The sequence below is a fragment of the Miscanthus floridulus genome, chromosome 10 (assembly GCF_019320115.1).
Source record: "Miscanthus floridulus cultivar M001 chromosome 10, ASM1932011v1, whole genome shotgun sequence".
In the NCBI taxonomy this organism is placed as follows: Eukaryota; Viridiplantae; Streptophyta; class Magnoliopsida; order Poales; family Poaceae; genus Miscanthus; species Miscanthus floridulus.
Genome location: NC_089589.1, coordinates 30,197,419 through 30,223,799, shown reverse-complemented (window position 1 = coordinate 30,223,799; position 26,381 = coordinate 30,197,419). Strand labels below are relative to the sequence as shown.

The window sequence follows — 26,381 nt, the reverse complement described above, 5'->3', positions numbered from 1 at the left end:
AGGTGCAGGATCGGTGACTTCAACACCTTTCGTGAAGTTCTTGATGTCTCGTCTGAATGGATGGTCAAGGGGGAGGAACTGACGATGTTGGTCGAACAAAGAAAACTTGCCACCACTCTTCAACCAAGTGAACCTCACACCTGCCTTGCATATTAGGCATGGGAACTTCCCGTGAACACACCACTCGCAGAATAGGCCATATGCCAGGAAGTCATGTAGGAAGTAGTGGTACCACACATGCATTGTGAAGTTTCTCTTTGTAGCTCGGTCGTATGTCAGTACCCCTTTTCCCAAGCATCGATCAAATCATCGAACATAGGCTCCATGAACACACCCATATTGTTTCCCGGATGTCCAGGAATTATCAGCAACAAAAATACGTTCTTGGGTTGAAAGATGACACCAGGGGGGAGATTCAAGGGTATCACGAACACGGGCCAACAAGTGTATGGGGCCGCGGACAATCCATATGGGTTGAACCCATCTGTTGCCAATGCTACACGTACATTGCGAGCCACCTCAGCTTTAACACGATGTATGCCATCGAAATGGGTCCAGGCGTCACCATCCAATGGGTGTACCATCTTGTCCGGATTGTACCTTTTGCCATTTTTGTGCCATGTCATCTGTTTCACGGACTCCTCTGTCATGTACAGCCGTTGGATCCTCGGTATGAAAGGAAGGTACCATAGGACCTTCGTAGGGATACTCAGCTGTTCCTTCTTGCCATCACTAGTGTCGACCTCCAAGTACCTAGAGGATTTGCACTTTGGACAGTGCGTTGCTCCCTCGTGATCTTTCCTAAAAAGGACGCATCCATTCGGACAAGCATGGATCTGCTCATACGGCATCTTAAGTGCACGAAGAAGTTTCTGTGACTCGTACAAGTTCTTCGGCAGGATGTGATCCTCCGGAAGCAGGGATCCAAAAACTACCAACATACCATCAAAGTTGTCCCGACTCATGCTAAACTATGACTTCAACCCCATGATGCGTCCAATTGCATCCAGCTGCGATACCGTTGTCTTTTCGCGCAAGGGCTTCTGCACTGAAGACAGCATATCATAGAACGTCTTTGCGCTTTCCTCTGGCTTCTCCTCCAATCCTTCACTGAACCGTGCCTGTTGAATGTCATCCATCCAGTTTGCTACCCCGCCATCTCCATCATAATCCTCGAGACGCTATCTCACCACCTCCTCTCTAATACGATCGGCTTCACCATGGTGGATCCAGCGGGTATAGTTTGCCGTGAATCCATACTTGATAAGATCTTCCCCCACGAGCCTCTTAATTTTTCTTTTCTTGTTGCCACATCTGCTGCACGGACACGGCATCCGGGCTGACCCTTTAGCAGCATCGCCAAATGCATGCTCTAGGAAAGCATTGGTCTTGGTCATCCATTCTGGGGTCATACTTGCGTGGCCCGTGTACATCCACTCACGGTTATCCATCCTCTGGCACATGCATATGTAAGCGAGTAATAAAAACTGCAGGTAAATCCACAAGGCGTTCCTACTATACATCTAATAGGTGAAGGATAGGTCCTAATCCCACCCGAGGATGCGTAGATGAGGTTGGCTTCCATGGTCCGCTCCTATCCAAGACAGAATTTCGGCAACACCTCCCCGCTGTTCTCCCGATACACGTCCTGGCAGGGAGATTGTGTATCAGGAGAACAACGAGGAGGTGGTGCCGAAACTCTGTCTCGGACAGGAGCGGGCCATAGAAACCAACCCATCTACGCATCCGCGGGCTGTCCAAAAAACGTGGACAATCCAAAACAGGTACGGAATTTGGTATGCAAAGATCTGCATACCAACGATCGTATCTCTTTCGGACGGGAGACGCCTAACTGGGGTTACATGAGATACAAGTATGCAAGATGGGTTATACCTAGGGTGTCAGTGAGGTCAGGCTAGTGGGGCGGTGGCGAGTCACTGCAGTGGCGAGGCGACGCGGTGCAGGCAGAACCGCAACGCTAACGAAGACGATCGGGGTCACCGAGTGCCTCCCAACGGTCCTCGTCCTGCAAAGAAAAGGCAAATGGTTAGACTCCATTGAAAATTTCGGCAGCACCTCCCCTGCACAGAGAGGTTCCCAAAACCTGCAGAAAACACTGGCACGAAGGCCAACAACCACATGTATACCAAACATAGGCACGAAGGCCATCAACCACATACATACAACAATAACTACTACTAACACTAAAACTATGAACAACAACTACAACTACTACTATCACTACGACTTACTAACTAATACTAACACTACTAATTAACTACTACTACTAACACTACTACTTACTAACTAATACTAACATTAGGGCATACCTTGCCAGCGAGAATGCGAAGACCGAGGGCCGGCGACGACAACGGGGACGACCGCTACGGCGTGAGGGTCGACGAACCGAGGCGACACCTTTCTTCTCCTCTTCTCCTCTTCTCCCCTTCTCCTTCTCTCCTCCCTTCTCTTTCTTCTTCTTCCTCCTCCCCTTCTTCTCCTTCCTCCTTTCCTTCCTCCTCTTCCTCCTACCTCCTCCTCCTTCCTACAGCGGGCACGCGGGCGCGGCGGGCGCGCGGGCCGGGGAGCCGGCAGGGCGGGCGCGCGGGGAGCCGGCGGCTGCGGCGCGGCGGCGGGGCGGCTACGGCGCGCGTGTGTGTGCGTGTCTGGTGTGTGCGTGGTGTGTGTGCGTGTGTCCGGTTTTTTTTATATTTCAAACCTCTTTGCCGAGTGCCAGATCCGGGGCACTCGGCAAAGAAAGTATTTTGCCGAGTGCCCCCGATCTGGCACTCGGCGAAATAAAAAATTAAAAAAAATCCTGTCCTGGCTTTGCCGAGTGCCAAACCTTGGCACTCGGCAAAATAATTTTTTTTTTGTTTTTTGCCACCAACTTTTTTTCTTAGATTTGTATTTGTACCATGAACAACATGTTCAAATTTGGCACAATTTCATTGCTGTTTGCTATATTTCTTCACTTTATTTCGTTTTCTTGCAATTTTCCGAAAAATGTAGGTTTGAACTGCAGGTGCATCGAATAATAGTTTTGATCCATTCCAAAAATGTTATTCTTGTTTGTTAGTGTCACTTTATGCTAAATCTAGGAACTCTCCAAATTTCGATCAACGTGCTCACGGGGCAACGTCGCGAACTTGCGTGCGAGTGGTTATTTAATTCTATAAAATTCAAACGAATCTCGAAAATCATGAAACTTGGCGAGATGTCGTGATATCACATGCATATGCGGTGGTAACACATGTAATGATGTCCTGGTTTGTGAACACCATACGTGATGACGTCCTCCAAACGTTTTCAAATTTTTACCACCGCATATGCATGTGATATCACGACATCTCGCCAAGTTTCATGATTTTCGAGATTCGTTTGAATTTTATAGAATTAAATAACCACTCGCACGCAAGTTCGCGACGTTGCCCCGTGAGCACGTTGATCGAAATTTGGAGAGTTCCTAGATTTAGCATAAAGTGACACTAACAAACAAGAATAACATTTTTGGAATGGATCAAAACTATTATTCGATGCACCTGCAGTTCAAACCTACATTTTTCGGAAAATTGCAAGAAAACGAAATAAAGTGAAGAAATATAGCAAACAGCAATGAAATTGTGCCAAATTTGAACATGTTGTTCATGGTACAAATACAAATCTAAGAAAAAAAGTTGGTGGCAAAAAACAAAAAAAAAAATTATTTTGCCGAGTGCCAAGGTTTGGCACTCGGCAAAGTGAATATTTTGCCGAGTGCTAGCCCTAGGCACTCGGCAAAGCCAATATTTTGCCGAGTGCCAAACAGAAGGCACTCGGCAAAGAGGACGGCGTTGGATACCGTTATCCCCGGGCGCCTCTTTGCCGAGTGCCCAACTTTGCCGAGTGTCTGGCACTGGGCAAAGTTTGGATTTGCCGAGTGCCTTATTTTGCCGAGTGCCAAACACTCGGTAAAGCCCTATTTGTCGAGTGCCAAGTTTCGCCGAGTGCGGCACTCGGCAAAGGTGGCCTTTGCCGAGTGCCCGATATTTGGCACTCGGCAAAGATTTGAGCACTGGGCAAAGTCCCGGTTTCCTGTAGTGTGCTGGTAAGAACACACATCAATTAAGTCCCTAAGTAGATCATTTGTTGCATCCGATCGATGTATAAGGTTTTTGTTCTTCCTAAACGAACTGTCATGAGGCCATGCCTATTTGACTGATACATGTGAGAGATTTAGTTTTTAGAAAACTGGCTAATAACCAGCTAGGGAAAAAAACAAAAGACTACGGCCATGCTATGCTAGTAGTATAAGATAGAACAACTATTTTGCTCCAGCCAATATCCTGTTCTCTTTCACTACAAGTGAGGTCCTTGTGAATTTGTGTTACTGCAAGTTGACTTTCTTTCCTTTCAGACTTCCCATGATATTAGTAAGGAAAGGTGTTGTAGTGCCCAGTGTGTGGAAGTTATGATTGCTTGTTCACCACTCCTTTGGTGTTGTGCTTTGTGGCTACTATAAATAATATTTGTCCCACTGTTGACATGAAGATCGGTCAAACACCCAAAGCACTAGAACGTGTGGATGACAATGGTATCAACTCGGCAATGATTCTACAGAAACCGGCCTAACCGATTTGCTTCATCATTTTAACAATCTCAAATGGAAGCTTTGTTACGCGATTAACATGCCCCTTAGATTTTGTATTATTTTCTTCAGCATTTTAACAATCTCAAATGAAAAACTTGAAAACTATAAAGACTTGTAAATTTCGTTGATAGCTACAACTTTGATATAAAAAATATCTTCATTTGACACCTTTGAAGAAAAATATAATCTTCGTGAGGCGACAAGCCCTGATGCACGATTAATTTACTGCTGAAACTTTATATTATTTTCTCGAGCATCTTAACAATCTCAAATGTAAAAACTTAAAACTATAAAGTTATAGATCTCATTGAGAACTACAACTTTCATATAAAAAGTATCTTCATTTGGCACCAAAAAAGATATTATTTTTCTAATGCGACAAGCGCTAGTACACGGTTATTATGCGGCTGAAATTTTATATCATTTTTTGAGCATTATAACATGATCAAATGAAAAAACTCAAAACTAGAAAGTTGTAGATCTCATTGAGTTCTACAATTTTCATTTACAAATCATCTTCATCCGACGTCGTATTGAAGAGTTAAAATCTTTGTAAAGTTGAATCTCGTCACACCACTCCTGGTGGCGCGAAGGTTTTCCACGAGATCTTGCCACACCAACACATGTGAGCGACAGTGTTATTTTGTCACGCCAGCAGGACTGGTGCGACCAAAAAGGCTAGATCTACAAAAAAAAAATTAGACGCAATTATTATTAAAATATTAAATGAAAAAGAATTAAAAAATAATAAAAATCCGCATAACTTCTACTTGCCCTCAAGCAATTGTGTTTGGTAAATATAAGAAAAAATAATAAAATTTTAAATTGCTTTAAATAAATGGAGTTGTGGGACCATGATGTTTATTGGAACATAAATTACAATTTAGACATTGGTTTGCTACACCAGTATCCATCTTATTTTATGGAGGATTGAGCTAAAAAAATTACTAAATTTTTACATTAAACAATCTATCCTAAGTCCCCAACAGACCAAACATATGAAATAAGGTGGACACTAGTGCAGCTAAGCAAGACATTAGGTAGCTTATTACGGGTTTACCTATTCTAAGTCAACTTATACTGACGTGTTTCAGGCATTCGTCATGGACAGTGCGATATACTCGAAGTGAGTGCTGAAAGGAACACTGCTCTCCACGTGACGAGCTGATCCAGGAGCTCTACCACAGGTTCAGGGAGCATGGCCTCCTCCTGTCTCACCGCAACTCGGCGCTCGACACGCCACTGCACTGCGCGGCGAGGGCGGGGCACGTCAGGACCGTCGCGGTCCTCGCGCAGCTGTCCCGGGACTGCGGCGAGAGCATCCTCGGATGCAGAAACGAGGCCGGGGACACGGCGGCCCTGCACCTGGCCGCAAGGCACGGGTATCACATGGTGGTGGAGGCGCTGGTATCGGCGGCTGAGCTCAACAACGCCGGCGTGTCGCCGCTTTATCTGGCGGTGATGAGCGGATCGGTGCAAGCAGTCAAAGCGATTACCATGTGCAAGGACGCGTCGTCGGCCGGGCCGAGCTCACAGAATGCTCTACACGCGGCTGTCTTCTAGAGCTCAGGTTAGATGCTTGCCAACTGCCTAAGAATTGCTCGGAAAACAAAAATGTCTTCAGCATTTGCGTTGCCTGCAGAAATGGTTGACGTGCTACTGGAGTGGAGACCAGCTCTTCCAGACCAAGTGGACAGCAGCGCAGCAGCCCGCTCCATTTCGCGTCGTCAGCCGGCGACCGCAGCATCGTGCACGCGATCCTACGCGCCACGCCGCCGACAACGGTGTACAAGAAGGACTCGGCCGGTCTGTCGGCTCTCCACGTCGCGGCGCGAATGGGACACCACCGCGTGGCGAAGGACATGCTAAGGAGCTACCCGGACGCTGCCTTGCTCCGCGACGGTAATGGCGGGACCTTCCTGCACACCGCGTTCAGGGAGAAGCAGCTGTCCGTGGTGTCTGTTGTCATCAAGAGCCGCACGCTGCGCGGTCTCCTGCTGGACGCGCACGACAGGGACGGGAACACGGCGCTCCACCTCGCGGTGGCCGCGGGCGCGCCGGCCGTCGTGGAGGCCCTGCTGCGGAAGGGCGAGGCGCGGGCCGACGACCTGAACAGCCACGGCGACACGGCGTTCGACCTCGCCGCGGCGTCGACCAGCTCGTTCACGATGGTGAAGCTGGTGGTGACGCTGGTCGCGTACGGGGCGCGGCTCCGGCCGCAGAGGCAGGACCAGCTGACGCCGTGGAGCGGCCACGACGTCGTGCAGGGGATCCAGAGGACGTCCGACAGCCTGGCGGTGGTGGCCGTGCTCATCGCCACCTCGGCGTTCGCGGCCGGGTTCAACGTGCCCGGCGGGTACAGCGACGCCACGGGCCAGGCGCACCTCGCGAGGAAGAAGTTCGTCTTCGACACCTTCTTGTTCCTGGACATGTTCGCCGTGGCGACGTCCGTGGTCGCCGTGATCCTGCTCGTCTACGGGAAGACGTCGCGCTCCGCCGTCGGCTCGTTTAAGAGCTTCGCGTGGGCGCTGCAGTGCATGTGGGTGTCACTCATGACCCTGATGCTGGCTTTCTACGTGGCTCTGGTGGCCGTGGTGACCACAAGTGCTGTCAGTCAGTACGGGTTGATGGCTATAGAGGCGTGCATCTGTGCCTTGCAAATATGCCTAACGACGTGGATTAGGCCTGCAAAGACGTGGAGAACAATCTGGAGGTATATAAGACAGTGCAGTCACGCGAAAGGAGGGAATGTGATCAAGCGGCAGTATCCTCTCGCTGGCGCTTTCGTACTCCACTTCTGTTTGTTTACAGTTATAAGTAATATTATAGGGGGTCTCATTTTTTGGGGCACAACAAATGGGAGACTGGGCACGCGCACCTCAGTTGCCCCCGCCCCCTCTCCTGTTTATTAGAGAGAGAGAAAGTGCAGCATATCAATCGAGGCATTGCGACCATCGTTGTGCCAGTTACTCCCTTTATTATGAATAATGGCAAGTCTTTTTTCAAGTACATGATTTTACTATGGATTTAGACATCATGTATATCTTAGTGCGTAGCAAAAATCATGTACCTAAAAAAAATAAAAATGACTTATAGTTTGGAATAAGTGGAGTGCTTGATAAATTTAATTCTAGCGAACAGCATAATTAATCATAACTTGAGCTATACCACTCCATCTTCCAAGTGGAAGCACCCAATTCAACATGTTGTAACGATTTTAATCAGAAATGCAATCGTCATTGACAGACGTTTCACTTAGTTTGTCATAGAAAATGTGTACTGATGCACCTTCTGTAACTCTAGGCTTTTTGTCATCGAAAAATCACAAGAAAACCCTATTCCTGATAGTTTCTGAACATCATAGGAGGTCAAACGTGCTACAGTAATAGAGGAAGTGACTACAATACAATTACCAATGTTTCCACCAAAGCACCAACACAGGGAAACGACACAGATGCCACTAACACTGTTTGGAGATTCTAACACAAGTTGCCCCCTCTCCATTTAGAGAAAAAAAAAAGTGTAGCATATCAATCGAGGCATTGCTACCATCGCCATGTGAGTTACTTGATAAATTTGATTCTAGCAAACTGTATATCTATAATGTCACCTCTCAGCTTGCCACTCCATCGTCCAAGTGGTAGCACCCTATTGAACATGCTGTAATAGTTTTACGCGGAAATGCAATTGTCAATGAAGTAGTTGGGGTTCACTTTGTTTGTCATAGAAAATGTGTACTGAATACTGATAAAGCGCCAGGATTCTTTTTGTCAGTGGAGCATCACAAAATGAAACCCTGCTCGTGAAATCTTCTAAATGTCATAGAACGTCAAATGTGCTGTAGTGAAGAAGGAAGCGACAACAATATAATCAACACAACAACACACTACCATAACCAACGTGTCCACCAAAGCACCAACACCAACACCAACTCTTATTGGGAACAATGATGGATCCGAGTATTTAAACTATATGTAGGTGCAAGTTTACACCGAGAGTGACACAACCACAACAACTAGGCACCTAGGGGCAAGCGGGCCCTAAGAAAGTTGCCCAAGGGCTAACATGTTATTACCTTGTCGGATCCAATTAGAGAGCCCATTGAGCCAATTAGTGTCATGGGCCTGTATATGGCCATCAGGGTGAACGTGAAGGAAAACATCCTCATAAAGTATAGGTACCAGATTTCTAAGGATAAGGACTGGGAGGTTCCAATCCGGGTCAAAAAATTTGCTAGGAGAAGGTGAAGGAGAAGTTTGTTTTATCCTCTCGCTAGCGCTTCCGTATTCCACTTCTGTCTGTTTACAATTATAAGTAGCGTAGGGTTTCTCATTTTTTTGGTCATGATAGAGGGGAGACTGGGCACCTCAGTTGCCCCCGGCCCCTCTCCTGTTTAGAGAGAAAATAGTGCAGCATATCAGTCAAGGCATTGCTACCATCGTCGTGCCAGTTACTCCTTCCGTTACAAATTATAAGTCATTCTAGTATTTCTAAATATATAGTTTTTACTATAAATCTAGATATCATGTATATCTAGGTGCATAGCAAAGTTGTACCTAGAAAAACCAAAACACACTACTGGATTCAGGTTCTTTGCCGAGTGCCTGAGGCACTCGGCAAAGAACACACGGCAAAAAATTAATCGGCTAAGCCCTCTTTGCCAAGTGTCTTTTATCGGGCACTCGGCAAAGAAAAACGACCGTTACGGCGCCGATCCCGTTGATGGTCGCTTTGCCGAGTGCCAACCCTGCAGGCACTCGGCAAAGATTTTTTATTTTTTTAAAAAAAAATCTTTACCGAGTGCCCTCTATCCGGCCCTCGGCAAAGATGTTTTATTTTTTTCTAAAAATTCTTTGCCAAGTGCCTTCTTGCCGGCGCTCGGCAAAGTTTGATTTTTTTTAAAAAAAATTCTTTGCCGAGTGCCATCTGGCCGGCACTCGGCAAAGTTTGAATTTTTTTTAAAAAAAATTCTTTGCCGAGTGCCCTCTGGCCGGCACTCGGCAAAGTTTGAATTTTTCTGTGCCGAGTGTCGAAGCTGTTAGGCACTCGGCAAAGACATTTCGAAAAAAAAATATTGAATCTTTGTCGAGCACCGTGTCAAGAGCACTCGGCAAAGTATTTTCCAAAAAAAAATCTTTGCCGAATGCCTAACAGCAGGCACTCGGCAAAGAAGGACGTGGCCGAACACCGTTACGCGGGGCAGCCTATGCCGAGTGCTGAGCTTTTGCCGAGAGCCTGGCACTCGGCAAAGAAGTACTTTGTCGAGTGTCCCTTTTTGCCAAGTGCGGCACTCGGCAAAGAAGGTCTTTGCCGAGTGCCCGATTTTTGACACTCGGCAAAGCAGTTTGCACTCGGCAAAGGCCCTGTTTCCGTAGTGACAGCTTATAATTTAGAATAAGTGGAGTATTTGATAAATTTGACTCTAGTGAATTGTGTAATTAATCATAACTTCAGTTGTGTCACTCCATCTTCCAAGTGGCAAAACGAATTCAACATGTTGTAATATTTTTACTCAGAAATGCAATTGTCACTGAGTGAGTGACGGTTCTCTTTGTTTGTCATAGAAAATGTGTACTGATGCACCTTCTGTAATGCCAGGTATTTCTTTGTCACCGAAAAATCACAAAAAAAACCTATTATTGATAGTTTCTGAACATCATAGAAGGTCAAACGTGCTAAAGTAATAGAGGAAGTGACAACAATAAAATCAACACAATACTGTTACCAACGTTTCCACCAAAGCAGCAACACAGGGAAATGACACAGATGCCACTAATAACGTTCGAAGATTCTAACACAAGTTTTATCAACTAGTATAGAGACCCCCAAAGTAAAGGAGAGTGGCCTCACTACAAAACCTCCAATGAGGGACGTACTGCTAAAGGTCTCACCACTACCTACCTCAGCAAGAAGTCGAGCAAGGCATTCATGGTTGTGTTGTTATCACCGATAGTAAGTGTGGTATGTCGTGCGAGTAGCAGATTTTTAGATGGTAGCACACGATACATAAAGTTTATACCGTTATAACCCTCGTGAGGAGGTAACACCGTACGTCTTGTGTCTTTGGATCATATTGCTTGTGTGTCGTATGTGAAGAGAAGTATACAAAGGCTAAGGAACTGATCAGGGGACTCCTTACCTGAAATCCCTAGTTTGCACTACTACAGGATGGACTTGTTGTCTCAGGCGGTAACGACCTTTAGTCCTGGTTACCGCGCCGAGACAACGATCTCGGAACTAAAGGTGGAACCTTCAGTCCCGGGTCATCGAGCTAGGACTAAAGAGGGACCTTTAGTCCCGGTTGGTGTTACCAACCGGGACTAAAGGCCCTCCAGCCGAGCAAACGTGGTCGCACCCTTTAGTCTCGGTTGGTAACCCCAACCGGAACTAAAGGTTCCTTTTCTTTTTCTTTTTTTTTGTTTAATTTGTTTTCAGTTCAGTTACACATATTTGTTTAATATATAATATGTTTTTATGTACGTATTCTACGCTGCTAATATAAATACACGCACGCATATAATTACATCTAATTCTCATCTCGAGCATTATTATATTCGAATAAAGTATGAAACTATATATATTATAGATATATATATATATATATATACAACACTTTCATAATCTTGTTCTCGAAAATAATGATATCAATAAACATTTAATTTACATCATTTATTCCTTAGGATCAAAGTAGAACTCACCGTTGAAATTTAGCACTTTTTCTAGAAGAAATCCTGCTATTGACTCTTGAACTGCTTTCAGATGGTCTTTTTGCATGACCCTTTGTTTCAACCATTCAGTCTTGCATTTGAAATAAAAGGAAAAGTATTAATACATATATATATATATATATTCATTTAAAAATAAATAAAAAAAATTGATATATACGTACTCTGAGGACATCTTCAGGAGTTCTTCTTATGTGTGCAGTAATAAATTCACAAACGTAGTATCCACACAAGTTATTACCTGGTTGCTGCCGCAAACACCACTGTATGAGAAGAAGATTATTCTCATCATCTCACATGTAAATTGAAGTACGATATAGTAATTAAACACGTGGGAAAGTATATATAGTACAACTTACTGGTATTTCAACTACATTAAGTTGTGCCTTGCAATCCTTGCGGTGTTGCCAAATAAACTCTTTCCAAACCCTGTGCGACCAATAATATACGATCGTTAATAAATTATGGCAAAGTCTATTCAATAATAGTTGTGCGCGAGAGATCGAAATTACCCCTGAATAATGTCTATCATATCTTGGTATAGTGCCCGCTCTTTTCTCAATATGTCCAAGATTACTAACCGACTTGAGTTTAACTCAATGATAATGAGTATCCAGTGAAACCTGCATTGGTTTATACACACACGTACATGCATATAAGTTGTATTGATATTACATAAAATGTATAGACTACATTATTATTAACACTTACTCAAAGTTGTACGGGAAAAGTATTGTTGTCTTGTCGTGCTGCTTCACGAAGAACCTCATGATATTCGCATGTGCTTCAGATACCCAGTGCTCCTTGACAATAATATCGGTTTTGAATACGATATAAGGATCAATGAAGCCAACATTGGTGTCTTGTATTCTTTGGAGCTCTGACATCTGGAATCTGTATATAAATATAAGTTACATATGAGGATAATTATATACACGTATGCATGGAAGTGAGTTTATTAAATAAAAGTAAGAATCAATTACAAATAAAAGGAGCTAATGATTGATTTGTCCAGAGCGTCCAAGTGGTATAGTTGATGCAATTCTTCGAAACTAATATGTAAGATGTCATCGCCACAGAAGTAATGATGGTCTCTAAATCTGACAAAGATCCACTGCTCACCCCTGCCACACGCCTGCATGTACCACTTGTTGAGCAAGTACATTTGCATACCCAATTCATTCAGAGCCGCAGGGTTGTACAGACTTTTGCCAAATTTATAAGTCTTCCAGGTATCAACTTCTAGGTTCTGGATTGGAGCTTTGCCCGTCAATTGATCCAAGGTTAAACCAGTTAGTTCAAAAAAAGCATTAAGGTCCTGAACCGACACTTCTCCAGAGTTGTCTGGTCGATAGACTTCTATGTTGAAATCATATTCATTAGCAACAACAAGATTTTGCATTGGTTGCTTCTGTTGTCCGAGCTATGGGACATCCTTTCCTGATGCTCTTTTCCTTTTCTTATGTGCATCATGTGACTTCACGAGGGAGCGGTCATAGTCTGATAGTGGCGGAGGCTTACGAACTTCAAGCATCTTTTTCTTGTGAGCTTCGACCTTCTGCCTCAGCAGATCTCGTGGTATGTAAAAGTACGGCTTCTCCTTAAGCTTCGCTTGTCTCTGCTTTTGGATATCTATAAAAAAAATCTTTCACTTTTTTGTCTTCTTCAGCTGTTATTTGTTCATTAGTCTTTTTAGGAAGTATTTCTTGAGAAATAACTCTTTTTTTTAGGGTCTTCTTTGCCGCCGGGACCTTAGACGTCTTTGTAGTGTGTCGCTATGGAGGGGGTGGGGGCGGTGTTGGAGACCAGCGTGGAGGTGATGAGGCCGGTGTTGGAGTCTGGCGTGGAGGCGTTGGAGATCGTTGTGGAGGCGGTGGGGCCGGTGTAGAAGTTGGAGATCGTTGTGGAGGCGATGGGGCCGGTGTAGGAGTTGGAGATCGCCATGGGGATGAAGTCGTCTCGCCCCCCGTGACGTTGTGATGAGATGGGGAATGAATGATTGGGCTAGGCTAGGGGGAGACCCTGCTACAAAAACAAGTTGTGGGTCAATTATTTTTAAAGTCAATATAAAATTAATGGAAAATAATATTTCATTCACTTTCATTCATACCTAGGGTGAGGTAGGGGAAGCGGTGGCGCCCCAGGAATGATGATGAAGCGTTTGCGCCATTGAATAAATATCTTCTCTGCTTCTCCTAGTGTCTTCTCCCCATCACCGTCTTCAATGTCAAGAGGAACATTGCTGTAACCTTTGAGCACTCTATCGACCGAGACGCTAGCATATCCAGGTTGAATAACTGATCCATGGATTCTTGGTGTCTTCGTTCGGTCTATTGGAGATACAACCCCGACAGCCATCATGATTGATGCATTATTACCATCTGGAATGTGCAGCTCACATGTTGTTAGAGGCTCGGTAATGTCATCAACAGGGAAGCGCAACCCAGCGTCACCTTGAATAACTGGTAGCTCCGTGGAAGCACAACTGTTTTTCATCTGACCAACGGGGCTAATGGTGACTCCCGACATTGATTGCGACGATCTCGGAACTAAAGGTGGAACCTTCAGTCCCGGGTCATCGAGCTAGGACTAAAGAGGGACCTTTAGTCCCGGTTGGTGTTACCAACCGGGACTAAAGGCCCTCCAGCCGAGCAAACGTGGTCGCACCCTTTAGTCTCGGTTGGTAACCCCAACCGGACTAAAGGTTCCTTTTCTTTTTCTTTTTTTTGTTTAATTTGTTTTCAGTTCAGTTACACATATTTGTTTAATATATAATATGTTTTTATGTACGTATTCTACGCTGCTAATATAAATACACGCACGCATATAATTACATCTAATTCTCATCTCGAGCATTATTATATTCGAATAAAGTATGAAACTATATATATTATAGATATATATATATATATATATACAACACTTTCATAATCTTGTTCTCGAAAATAATGATATCAATAAACATTTAATTTACATCATTTATTCCTTAGGATCAAAGTAGAACTCACCGTTGAAATTTAGCACTTTTTCTAGAAGAAATCCTGCTATTGACTCTTGAACTGCTTTCAGATGGTCTTTTTGCATGACCCTTTGTTTCAACCATTCAGTCTTGCATTTGAAATAAAAGGAAAAGTATTAATACATATATATATATATATTCATTTAAAAATAAATAAAAAAATTGATATATACGTACTCTGAGGACATCTTCAGGAGTTCTTCTTATGTGTGCAGTAATAAATTCACAAACGTAGTATCCACACAAGTTATTACCTGGTTGCTGCCGCAAACACCACTGTATGAGAAGAAGATTATTCTCATCATCTCACATGTAAATTGAAGTACGATATAGTAATTAAACACGTGGGAAAGTATATATAGTACAACTTACTGGTATTTCAACTACATTAAGTTGTGCCTTGCAATCCTTGCGGTGTTGCCAAATAAACTCTTTCCAAACCCTGTGCGACCAATAATATACGATCGTTAATAAATTATGGCAAAGTCTATTCAATAATAGTTGTGCGCGAGAGATCGAAATTACCCCTGAATAATGTCTATCATATCTTGGTATAGTGCCCGCTCTTTTCTCAATATGTCCAAGATTACTAACCGACTTGAGTTTAACTCAATGATAATGAGTATCCAGTGAAACCTGCATTGGTTTATACACACACGTACATGCATATAAGTTGTATTGATATTACATAAAATGTAGTAGACTACATTATTATTAACACTTACTCAAAGTTGTACGGGAAAAGTATTGTTGTCTTGTCGTGCTGCTTCACGAAGAACCTCATGATATTCGCATGTGCTTCAGATACCCAGTGCTCCTTGACAATAATATCGGTTTTGAATACGATATAAGGATCAATGAAGCCAACACTTGGTGTCTTGTATTCTTTGGAGCTCTGACATCTGGAATCTGTATATAAATATAAGTTACATGTGAGGATAATTATATACACGTACTGCATGGAAGTGAGTTTATTAAATAAAAGTAAGAATCACTTACAAATAAAAGGAGCTAATGATTGATTTGTCCAGAGCGTCCAAGTGGTATAGTTGATGCAATTCTTCGAAACTAATATGTAAGATGTCATCGCCACAGAAGTAATGATGGTCTCTAAATCTGACAAAGATCCACTGCTCACCCCTGCCACACGCCTGCATGTACCACTTGTTGAGCAAGTACATTTGCATACCCAATTCATTCAGAGCCGCAGGGTTGTACAGACTTTTGCCAAATTTATAAGTCTTCCAGGTATCAACTTCTAGGTTCTGGATTGGAGCTTTGCCCGTCAATTGATCCAAGGTTAAACCAGTTAGTTCAAAAAAAGCATTAAGGTCCTGAACCGACACTTCTCCAGAGTTGTCTGGTCGATAGACTTCTATGTTGAAATCATATTCATTAGCAACAACAAGATTTTGCATTGGTTGCTTCTGTTGTCCGAGCTATGGGACATCCTTTCCCTGATGCTCTTTTCCTTTTCTTATGTGCATCATGTGACTTCACGAGGGAGCGGTCATAGTCTGATAGTGGCGGAGGCTTACGAACTTCAAGCATCTTTTTCTTGTGAGCTTCGACCTTCTGCCTCAGCAGATCTCGTGGTATGTAAAAGTACGGCTTCTCCTTAAGCTTCGCTTGTCTCTGCTTTTGGATATCTATAAAAAAATCTTTCACTTTTTTGTCTTCTTCAGCTGTTATTTGTTCATTAGTCTTTTTAGGAAGTATTTCTTGAGAAATAACTCTTTTTTTAGGGTCTTCTTTGCCGCCGGGACCTTAGACGTCTTTGTAGTGTGTCGCTATGGAGGGGGTGGGGGCGGTGTTGGAGACCAGCGTGGAGGTGATGAGGCCGGTGTTGGAGTCTGGCGTGGAGGCGTTGGAGATCGTTGTGGAGGCGGTGGGGCCGGTGTAGAAGTTGGAGATCGTTGTGGAGGCGATGGGGCCGGTGTAGGAGTTGGAGATCGCCATGGGGATGAAGTCGTCTCGCCCCCCGTGACGTTGTGATGAGATGGGGAATGAATGATTGGGCTAGGCTAGGGGGGAGACCCTGCTACAAAAACAAGTTGTGGGTCAATTATTTTTAAAGTCAATATAAAATTAATGGAAAATAATATTTCATTCACTTTCATTCATACCTAGGGTGAGGTAGGGGAAGCGGTGGCGCCCCAGGAATGATGATGAAGCGTTTGCGCCATTGAATAAATATCTTCTCTGCTTCTCCTAGTGTCTTCTCCCCATCACCGTCTTCAATGTCAAGAGGAACATTGCTGTAACCTTTGAGCACTCTATCGACCGAGACGCTAGCATATCCAGGTTGAATAACTGATCCATGGATTCTTGGTGTCTTCGTTCGGTCTATTGGAGATACAACCCCGACAGCCATCATGATTGATGCATTATTACCATCTGGAATGTGCAGCTCACATGTTGTTAGAGGCTCGGTAATGTCATCAACAGGGAAGCGCAACCCAGCGTCACCTTGAATAACTGGTAGCTCCGTGGAAGCACAACTGTTTTTCATCTGACCAACGGGGCTAATGGTGACTCCCGACATTGATTGCGATTGCATTTGACTCATTGCTAGCTGCACTTGCCTCTTGATCTCCTCCTGCATTCTTGCCTCAAGAGATTTTTCTCATTCACATGATTCAAGCAATGCTTGTCATGACTCATTAACAAATTTCTCTAATACACGGATTTGGTCTGCCTCCTCATCCTTCTTTCTCTAGCGGCTTCTGTAGGTATCCTTGTCTGCTGGGAATGCTTGTAGCCACAGAACCGCCCCATTACCTCTTGTTCGACCACCGTGTTCGGGATTCTCTAGGGCATATGTCAATTCATCCTTTTCTCTGTTGGGCTTGAAAACACCACTATCAGCTTCTTCCCTAGCACGAGCTAGTCTCTATGTTGCTCTCTCAATTTTTTGGCCAAAAATTAGCTTGCTAGTGTCTGGGTCTAGGCTTCCCCCATGAGCGTAGAACAAATTCTTCGCGCGTTGAGGCTAGTTCTTCTCTATTATTTCAGGTATGATTCCCTTGGCAGTAATCTCTGCTTCTAGGTTCTGCCACTTGGGAATAGCACCCCTATAACCACCTGATCCCATGCGATGATGGTATTGCTTCTGTCGAGCATTCTGCTGATTCCTCATCACACATTTCTCACTCTCTTGAGATGTCTTGTATTGTACAAAGTCATCCCAATGGGACTCCAACTTGACAAACGCCTTAGCATTGAAATCCGGCGTTTCATTCTTCAAGATAAACTTTTTATACAATGTCTTCTTCCAACTCTGAAACAATGTTGCCATCTTCTTCATTGTCCAATCCCTCACTAGCTCCTTCAAAGCATCATCTGCTTGTAATGTGAAATGCTGAGTGATATCTCTCCAAGCTAGGTTCTTATCATGATCAGATACAAAACTAACATTAGGAGCGGATATCTTCTGCTTCCATTTACGAGCACTAACTGGGATCCTATCCCTTACAATGAACCCACATGATTGATATATGTCTGAGCATGTGGTCCCAATGGTTTGCCGGTATCGGTGTCGAATTCTGATATTATGAAATGGCCCTCTAATGGCTTTTTTGGCCCTCGGACTTTCCTACTCTTGTCGGTGGTTGATGTAGATCCAGAGACCGGCTACATGAGTAGAAACACAACGATTAACAACAAATATACGTACGCATGCATCTATAAGAGATGATAGATAATCGAATATACCTCGCCAGTATTTTCTTGCGCGACAATTTGTTGATCTTCAACCACCGGGATATTCAGGATATCCTCATAATCAGCAAAGTACTGACTCGTGTCATCTACATCCGTATTTGTGCCGGCGTTGATAATATCCGCCATTATGTCATCATTCAAGTTATCATCCGGAGCAGCCATTTGTATCTTCAAGATATAGATAGAATGACTATGGCACATAACATAAGTACATGTGATAACACATATAGAATTACTAAATCCAATTAAATATAATAACACATAATATTTCATAAGGATAAACAATAATAAGGTATAGGCTTTAGAATCAAATCAAAAACACTTTCGATCCAAAAACATGAAAATAAGTACATGTATATATACACATAGAATGATATAATTTTCTCTCTCTCAACACATAGAAATAAGTGCATATGTATATATCTCTAGATATGCATGTGATAACACATAGAATGTCTCTCTAGATACAATTTTCTCTCTCTCTTAACACATGAAATAATTAAGTACATGTATATATACACGTAGAAATAATTAAGTACATATATATGTATACATACAGAATCTCTCTCTAGATACATGTGATATAGATAGAATTACTAATAAAATATCCAAGTGATATATAGATAGAATTACTAAAATAAAATATGCATGTGATATAGAGATAGAATTACTAATAAAATATGTATGTGTCAATTACTAAAACAAAATTAAATCTAACATATATATAGAGAGAGATAGAATATAATTACTAAATCCAATTAAATAAAATAACACACATATATCTAGATAGAATTAATTACTAAATCTAATTAAATCTAACATATATACATAGATAGAATTACTAAATCAAAATTAAATCTAACACATATAGAGAAAGAGATAGAATAATAATTACTAAATATATCAAAAACTATAATAAAAAACTATCTAAAAAACTATCTAAATAAAGTACTAATTAAATTTTAATACATTTAAATCTAATTAACATATATCAAAAACTATCTAAAAAACTAACTAAAAAACTAAGAATCAACTACTAATTAAATTTTAATACATTTTAATCTAACATATATATCAAAAACTATCTAAAAACTATCTAAAAAAATATGGCCGAGCTATAGCTAGCAGGCGAGGGGCGGATGGCGGGCGTGCTGGCCGGCCACGGGGCCGAGCTGAGCCACGCGAGGACGACGTACGGCGGAGACGAGCTCGACGACCGCCGGGCAGGGCTCGACGACGAGGCTGGGCGGGGGTAGACGACGGCGGCGGCGCGGCAGAGCTCGACACGGCCGGGCGTGGCAGAGACGAGATCGACGTTGTAGATCGAAAAGTAGAAGATAAACAGAGGAACTGTTCGATATATATAGGCCAGGACCCTTTAGTCCCGGCTGGTAAGCCGAACCGGGACTAAGGTCCAACCCTTTAGTCCCGGCTCGGCTTACCAGCTAGAACTAAAGGATCTTTAGTCCCGGCTCAGCTTACCAGCCGGGACTAAAGGATTTTTAGTCCCGGTTGGTGTTACTAGCTGGGACTAAAGGTATTTTTGGGCGGGCAATTCCGCCCACCCTTTAGTCCCGGTTCCTGGCCTGGGCTGGGACCGAAGGCCTGAAAATTTTGGTAGCCCGCCAGAGTTATTGGAAAGGCCTGGGATTTTGATTTTGTTCTCCTTGTTTAATACTAATTAATTCTATAACAACTTCAATACTTTGCAATATTTATTTTAAAAATACTATTAATTAACTAATTATTTATTGTAAATAGGAAAATTTTGTAACCTAAAGTTTTTAATTTCTTTTATGAATATAGAATATAAATGTTACTAATACTAAGTATTTTGTTAATGCAAAAATATATTTGTAACTTAAAATTAATAAAACTAATATTATTCGATAAGAAATTTATTATCACATTATTGTAACGTCAATGTTTCAATTTTTTCTCGATTTTTTGACCAAAATGACAGAAAATTTTTGTTGAACCTATAAAAATAAAGAAAATATAATATTTTTTTATAACCTTTTCAAATAAAAAAATGGACTATATAAGGATTGTATATCTTAATGAGTTGAACAAACTTAATATTCAAAACTTTTCAATTTGAGACAATCTAGGGTTCCGAAAACTAGTTTGTAGGCGTCGAAATTTAAAAATCACAAATTTTAACCATTTAAACTTTCTCAAATAGAAAGTTGACCAAAACAACAATTATATATCTTGATGAGCTGAACAAACTTGGTATTTAAAACTTTTCAATTTGACATAATCTAGGGTTCTGAAAAATAGTTTGTAGGCGTAGAAATTTAAAAATCATAAATTTAAACTGTCCAAACTATCTCAAATGAAAAGTTGACCAAAATAACAATTGTAGATCTTTATGAGTTTAACAAACTTGGTATTCAAAACTTTTCAATTTGAAGTCATTTAGAGTCCATAATACTAGAGTCAAAGTGTTGTTTTTTTCATTTAACCAAATTTGACTTGGTCAAACTTGCTCAAATGAGACACTAAATGACCTCAGATGGAAAATCTCTGAATACCAAGTTTGATCATATTAGCAAGATCTACAATTATTACATAGCTCATTTTCCCATTTGAGAAAGTTTTATTAAACACTAGTCATAAATTCTTGAATCTCATATAGACTTTCTAAAACTATGTCATACACTTATGAAATTTGAACTACATTTTATTCAAACTTTCTCAAATGATAAAATGGCCTATATAAGGATTGTAGATCTTGATGAGCTGAACAAACTTGGTATTCAAAACTTTTCAATTTGAGACAATTTAGGGTTCCGAAAACTAGTTTGTAGGCGTAGAAATTTAAAAATCACAAATTTGAACCATCCAAACTATCTCAAATGGAAAGTTGACCAAAACAACAATTATAGATCTTGATGAGCTTAACAAACTTGGTATTCAAAACTTTTCAATTTGAAATCATTTAGAGTCCATAATACTAGAGTTAAAGTGTTGTTTTTTCATTTGACCAAATTTGACTTGGTCAAACTTGCTCAAATGAGACACTAAATGACCTCAGATGAAAAATCTATGAATACCAAGTTTGATCATCTTAGCAAGATATACAATTGTTATATAGATCATTTTTCCATTTGAGAAAGTTTTATCAAACACTAGTCACAAATTCTTGAATCTCATATAGACTTTCTAAAACTATGTCACACACTTGTGAAATTTAAACTACATTTTATTCAAACTTTCTCAAATGAAAAAATAGTCTATATAAGGATTGTAGATCTTGATGATCTGAACAAACTTGGTATTCAAAACTTTTCAATTTGAGACAATCTAGGGTTCTGAAAACTAGTTTGTAGGCGTAGAAATTTAAAAATCATAAATTTAAACCGTCCAAACTATCTCAAATGGAAAGTTGACCAAAATAACAATTGTAGATCTTGATGAGCTTAACAAACTTGGTATTCAAAAATTTTCAATTTGAAGTCATTTCGAGTCCATAATACTAGAGTCAAAGTGTTATTTTTTTATTTGACCAAATTTGACTTGGTCAAACTTGCTCAAATGAGATACTAAATGACCTCAGATGAAAAATCTCTGAATACCAAGTTTGATCATCTTAGCAAGATCTACAATTGTTACATAGCTTATTTTCCTATTTGAGAAAGTTTTATCAAACACTAGTCAGAAATTCTTGAATCTCATAGACTTTCCAAAACTATGTCACACACTTGTGAAATTTGAACTACATTTTGGTCAAACTTTCTCAAATGAAAAAATGGCCTATATAAGGATTGTAGATCTTGATGAGCTGAACAAACTTGGTATTCAAAACTTTTCAATTTGAGACAATCTAGGGTTCCGAAAACTAGTTTGTAGGCATAGAAATTTAAAAATCACAAATTGGAACCATCCCAACTATCTCAAATGGAAAGTTGACCAAAACAACAATTGTAGATATTGATGATTTTAACAAACTTGGTATTCAAAACTTTTCAATTTGAAGTCATTTAGAGTCCATAATACTAGAGTTAAAGTATTGTTTTTTCATTTGACCAAATTTGACTTGGTCAAACTTGCTCAAATAAGACACTAAATGACCTCAGATGAAAAATCTCTGAATACCAAGTTTGATCATCTTAGCAAGATATACAATTTTTACATAGCTCATTTTTCCATTTGAGAAAGTTTTATCAAACACTAGTCACAAATTCTTGAATCTCATATAGACTTTCATAAACTATGTCACACACTTATGAAATTTGAACTACATTTTATTCAAACTTTCTCAAATGAAAAACTGGTCTATATAAGGACTGTAGATCGTGATGAGCTGAACAAACTTGGTATTCAAAACTTTTCAATTTGAGATAATCTAGGGTTCCGAAAACTAGTTTGTAGGTGTAGAAATTTAAAAATCATAAATTTGAACCATCCAAACTATCTCAAATGGAAAGTTGACCAAAACAATAATTGTAGATCTTGATGAGTTTAACAAACTTGGTATTCAAAACTTTTCAATTTGAAGTCATTTAGAGTCCATAATACTAGAGTCAAAGTGTTGTTTTTTCATTTGACCAAATTTGACTTGGTCAAACTTGCTCAAATGAGACAATAAATGACCTCAGATGAAAAATTTCTGAATACCAAGTTTGATCATCTTAGCAAGATCTACAATTGTTACATAGCTCATTTTCCCATTTGTGAAAGTTTTATCAAACACTAGTCACAAATTCTTGAATCTCATATAGACTTGCTAAAACTATGTTATACACTTGTGAAATTTGAACTACATTTTATTCAAACTTTCTCAAATGAAAAAATGGCCTATATAAGGATTGTATATCTTGATGAGCTGAACAAACTTGGTAATCAAAACTTTTCGATTTGAGACAATCTAGGGTTCCGGAAACTAGTTTGTAGGCATAGAAATTTAAAAATCACAAATTTGAATCGTCCAAACTATCTCAAATGAAAAGTTGATCAAAACAACAATTGTAGATATTGATGATTTTAACAAACTTGGTATTCAAAACATTTCCATTTGAAGTCATTTAGAGTTCATAATACTAGAGTCAAAGTGTTATTTTTTCATTTGACCAAATTTGACTTGGTCAAACGTGCTCAAATGAGACACTAAATGACCTCAGATGAAAAAACTCTGAATACCAAGTTTGATCATCTCAGCAAGATCTACAATTGTTACATATCTTATTTTTTCATTTGAGAAAGTTTTATCAAACACTAGTCATAATTTCTTGAATCTCATATAGACTTTCTAAAACTATGTCACAACAGTGCATCGTTGTATCATGCGGGCACAACAGTGAATTTCTTCTTGACGTAAGACCCTTGGTTATGATCTTGTCGTAACCATGGAGTGTCTTCATCATTTAACATGATGCTTGGATCTTTCTTCACTATGAAGGGTGGAATTCGGACATTTCTTTCATAATCTTCTGACATGTCTGACTTGTCTTCAATTCCCACTATATTTATTTTCCTAGAAAGAACTATGTGGAGCTTTGGCTCATTGATCATTGAGTTGATGTCTTCATTTTTTCCTCTCTTTGATTTTGTAGACATATCTTTCACATAGAACATCTGACTCACATCGGCAGCAAGGACGAATAGTTCGTCTTTGTACCCAATATTGTTGAGGTCCACTGTTGTCATTCCATACTCTTTGTCGACTGTTACCCCTCCTCCGGTCAGCTTCACCCATTGGCACCGGAACAAAGGGACTTTAAAATTAGGTGCGTAGTCTAGTTCACATATATCTTCTATGCGGCCATAATATGTTTGTATATTCCCATTTGGATCTATGCCATCTATGCGAACACCACTATTTTGATTGGTGCTTCTTTTATCTTGGGCAACTGTGTAAAATGTATTCCCATTTATCTCATACCCTTGGTACGTGAGGATATGCCACGATGGTTGCCTAGCCAACAAATACAGTTGCTCATCAATATTATCATCGCCTTGATATTCTTTTCACAACCAACCACTGAAACTTTCCATGTGCTGACGCCTAATCCAAGCATCAGTCTTCCCTGGAAACTTGGATCGTAAGAACTCCTTATGTATCTCGATGTACGGATGCACCAATGACGAGTTCTAAAGAACTATGTAGTGTGCTTTATTGAAATAATCGTCTTCCATGCCAATATATGTTTTCTTCCCTAAAGTTCCTTTACCACTGAGTCTCCCTCGTGTCGCAATTCGGGAACGCCAATCGGGGCAAGGTCAGGAATAAAGTCAACACAAAACTCAATGACCTCCTCTATTCCATAGCCCTAGGCGATGCTTCCTTCAGGCTTAGAACGGACTTTCACATATTTCTTCAAGACTCCCATAAACCTCTCGAAGGGGAACATGTTATGTAAGAACACAGGTCCAAGAATACTAATCTCCTTCACCAAATGAACTAGGAGGTGTGTCATGATATTAAAGAAGGATGGAGGGAACACCAACTCAAAGCTAACAAGACATTGAACCACATCATTCTGTAGAGTAGCTAGTTCCACTGGATTGATTGCCTTCTGAGAAATTGCATTGAGGAATGCACATAGCTTCACGGTGGCTAGACGTACATGTGGAGGTAGAATTCCTCTTAAAGCAACTAGAAGCAATTGCGTCATAAGCACGTGGCAGTCGTGGGACTTTAAGTTTAGGAATTTTTTCTCTAGCACATTTATTATACCCTTTATATTGGAGGAGAATCCCGATGGGACCTTGATGCTGCTTAGACATTCAAACATGTTGTCCCTCTCTTCTTTGCTAAGCGTGTAGCTAGCAGGACTTAAGTAATGATGTCCATCCGATTCTATGAGGAAGGGAACACGGTCTTCCACGACCGTTGCAGCTCTCCCTCGTAAAATCAAAGCTTCTCCTTGACGTCCGTTACCGCTCGGCAGAGAACATGCTCGCCGAGCTGAACACGGTCCGCAAGTTCAACTAGTACGGATTTTCTACAATTTTCTAACTATTTTCTAAGTTTTTCATTTCATGGAAAAATTAATTCTAAGATCATGTAAGCCACCGGGGACGAGGATGGCGCGTGCTCCAGCGAGGACGAGCGAGGCGTGATTTTGATGAACTAATTTAACTTTTGTTTATCCAAACATATATGAAAATCATCATGTGATTTTGAGCTAAAAATGACATATAAAATCATAATAAAGTCCAACATATAAAGTTACACATGCATCTACATCACAAAATGAGATAAGCTACTGATAAAACATAAGAGGATTAAGTTTGTTACCTCCAAAATCGAAGTGCAACACCAATGGAGGGGGAGAGAGCAAGAACAACAGCAAGCTGAAGAACAGAGGCAGTGAGTTTGAATGGAATGGCTTGGGCTCGGGGAGGAAGAAATGAGCTGGTCTATAGGCCGGGATAATTAGTCCCAGTTAGGGGGCCAAACCGGGACTAAAGATTAATCTTTATTCCCGGGGCATCACCCAAACTGGGACTAAAAGCTTTAGTCCCGGTTGGTAATATCAGCTGGGACTAAAGATCCCTGCCCCGTGGACGACCGTTGGGCAGGAACCTTTAGTCCCGAGGGCAAAAAATGCCGAGGCTAATGCCAAATTGGGACATTGTTCTAAAGTCTGTTCTCTAGTAGTGTTGGTTTTAGATAATTGATGAAACCCAGTGTGCTAACCCTTGTCATTAAGTGTTGTGATTGAGATAGGGTAGTACACACCAAGTGATGGAGCTAGATGATGGTCATGGTGATGGTGGTGACCAAAAGAGATGATCAAGTGCTCAAACTTGGAAAAGAAGAAAAAGAAAAATAAAAACCAAGTGTTGATCAAGGCAAAGGCATCAAATAGGTTTTTGTTTTGGCACTCAAGACACCATGGAGGGTGTGAGTGTGTTTAAGATCGATAGCCGTACTATAAAGAGGGGAAATATTTGGCTAAGCGGTTATCGAGTGCCACTAGGTGAAGTCATACTTGCATATGCATTGGGGACTTAGTGTGCTAACAATGAACCCTTGAAAAATGCTTAGAAAAATGCTAACACACGTGCACATGGGTTACACACTTTGTGGTTAGCAACTTAAGCAAGGGTGAAGTGGTTGAAGTGTTAGAAAAAGAAAAGGAGAAGAAGAAGTGAACCGGACCCTGGTGACCTAGGGGGTCAGGACCCTAGCTGGGGCCGGTCCGGAACCAAACCCTAAGCTAGAGGGCTATTGCAGGTGTTTCAGACCCTGCTCGGCAGTGGTTCCGAACCATCTCGGCCGGGTCCGATTGGCACGGCTGAGAGCAACGCAGAGGCGCGGCTGCTCCAGACC

At 41.2% G+C, this 26,381-nt stretch overlaps 1 pseudogene; it reads left to right on the top strand.

Annotated features, from left to right (window-relative positions):
- Positions 1-396: 396 nt before the first annotated feature.
- On the top strand, positions 397-7,451 carry LOC136488333 (ankyrin repeat-containing protein At5g02620-like; annotated as a pseudogene).
- The last annotated feature ends 18,930 nt before the right edge of the window (positions 7,452-26,381 follow it).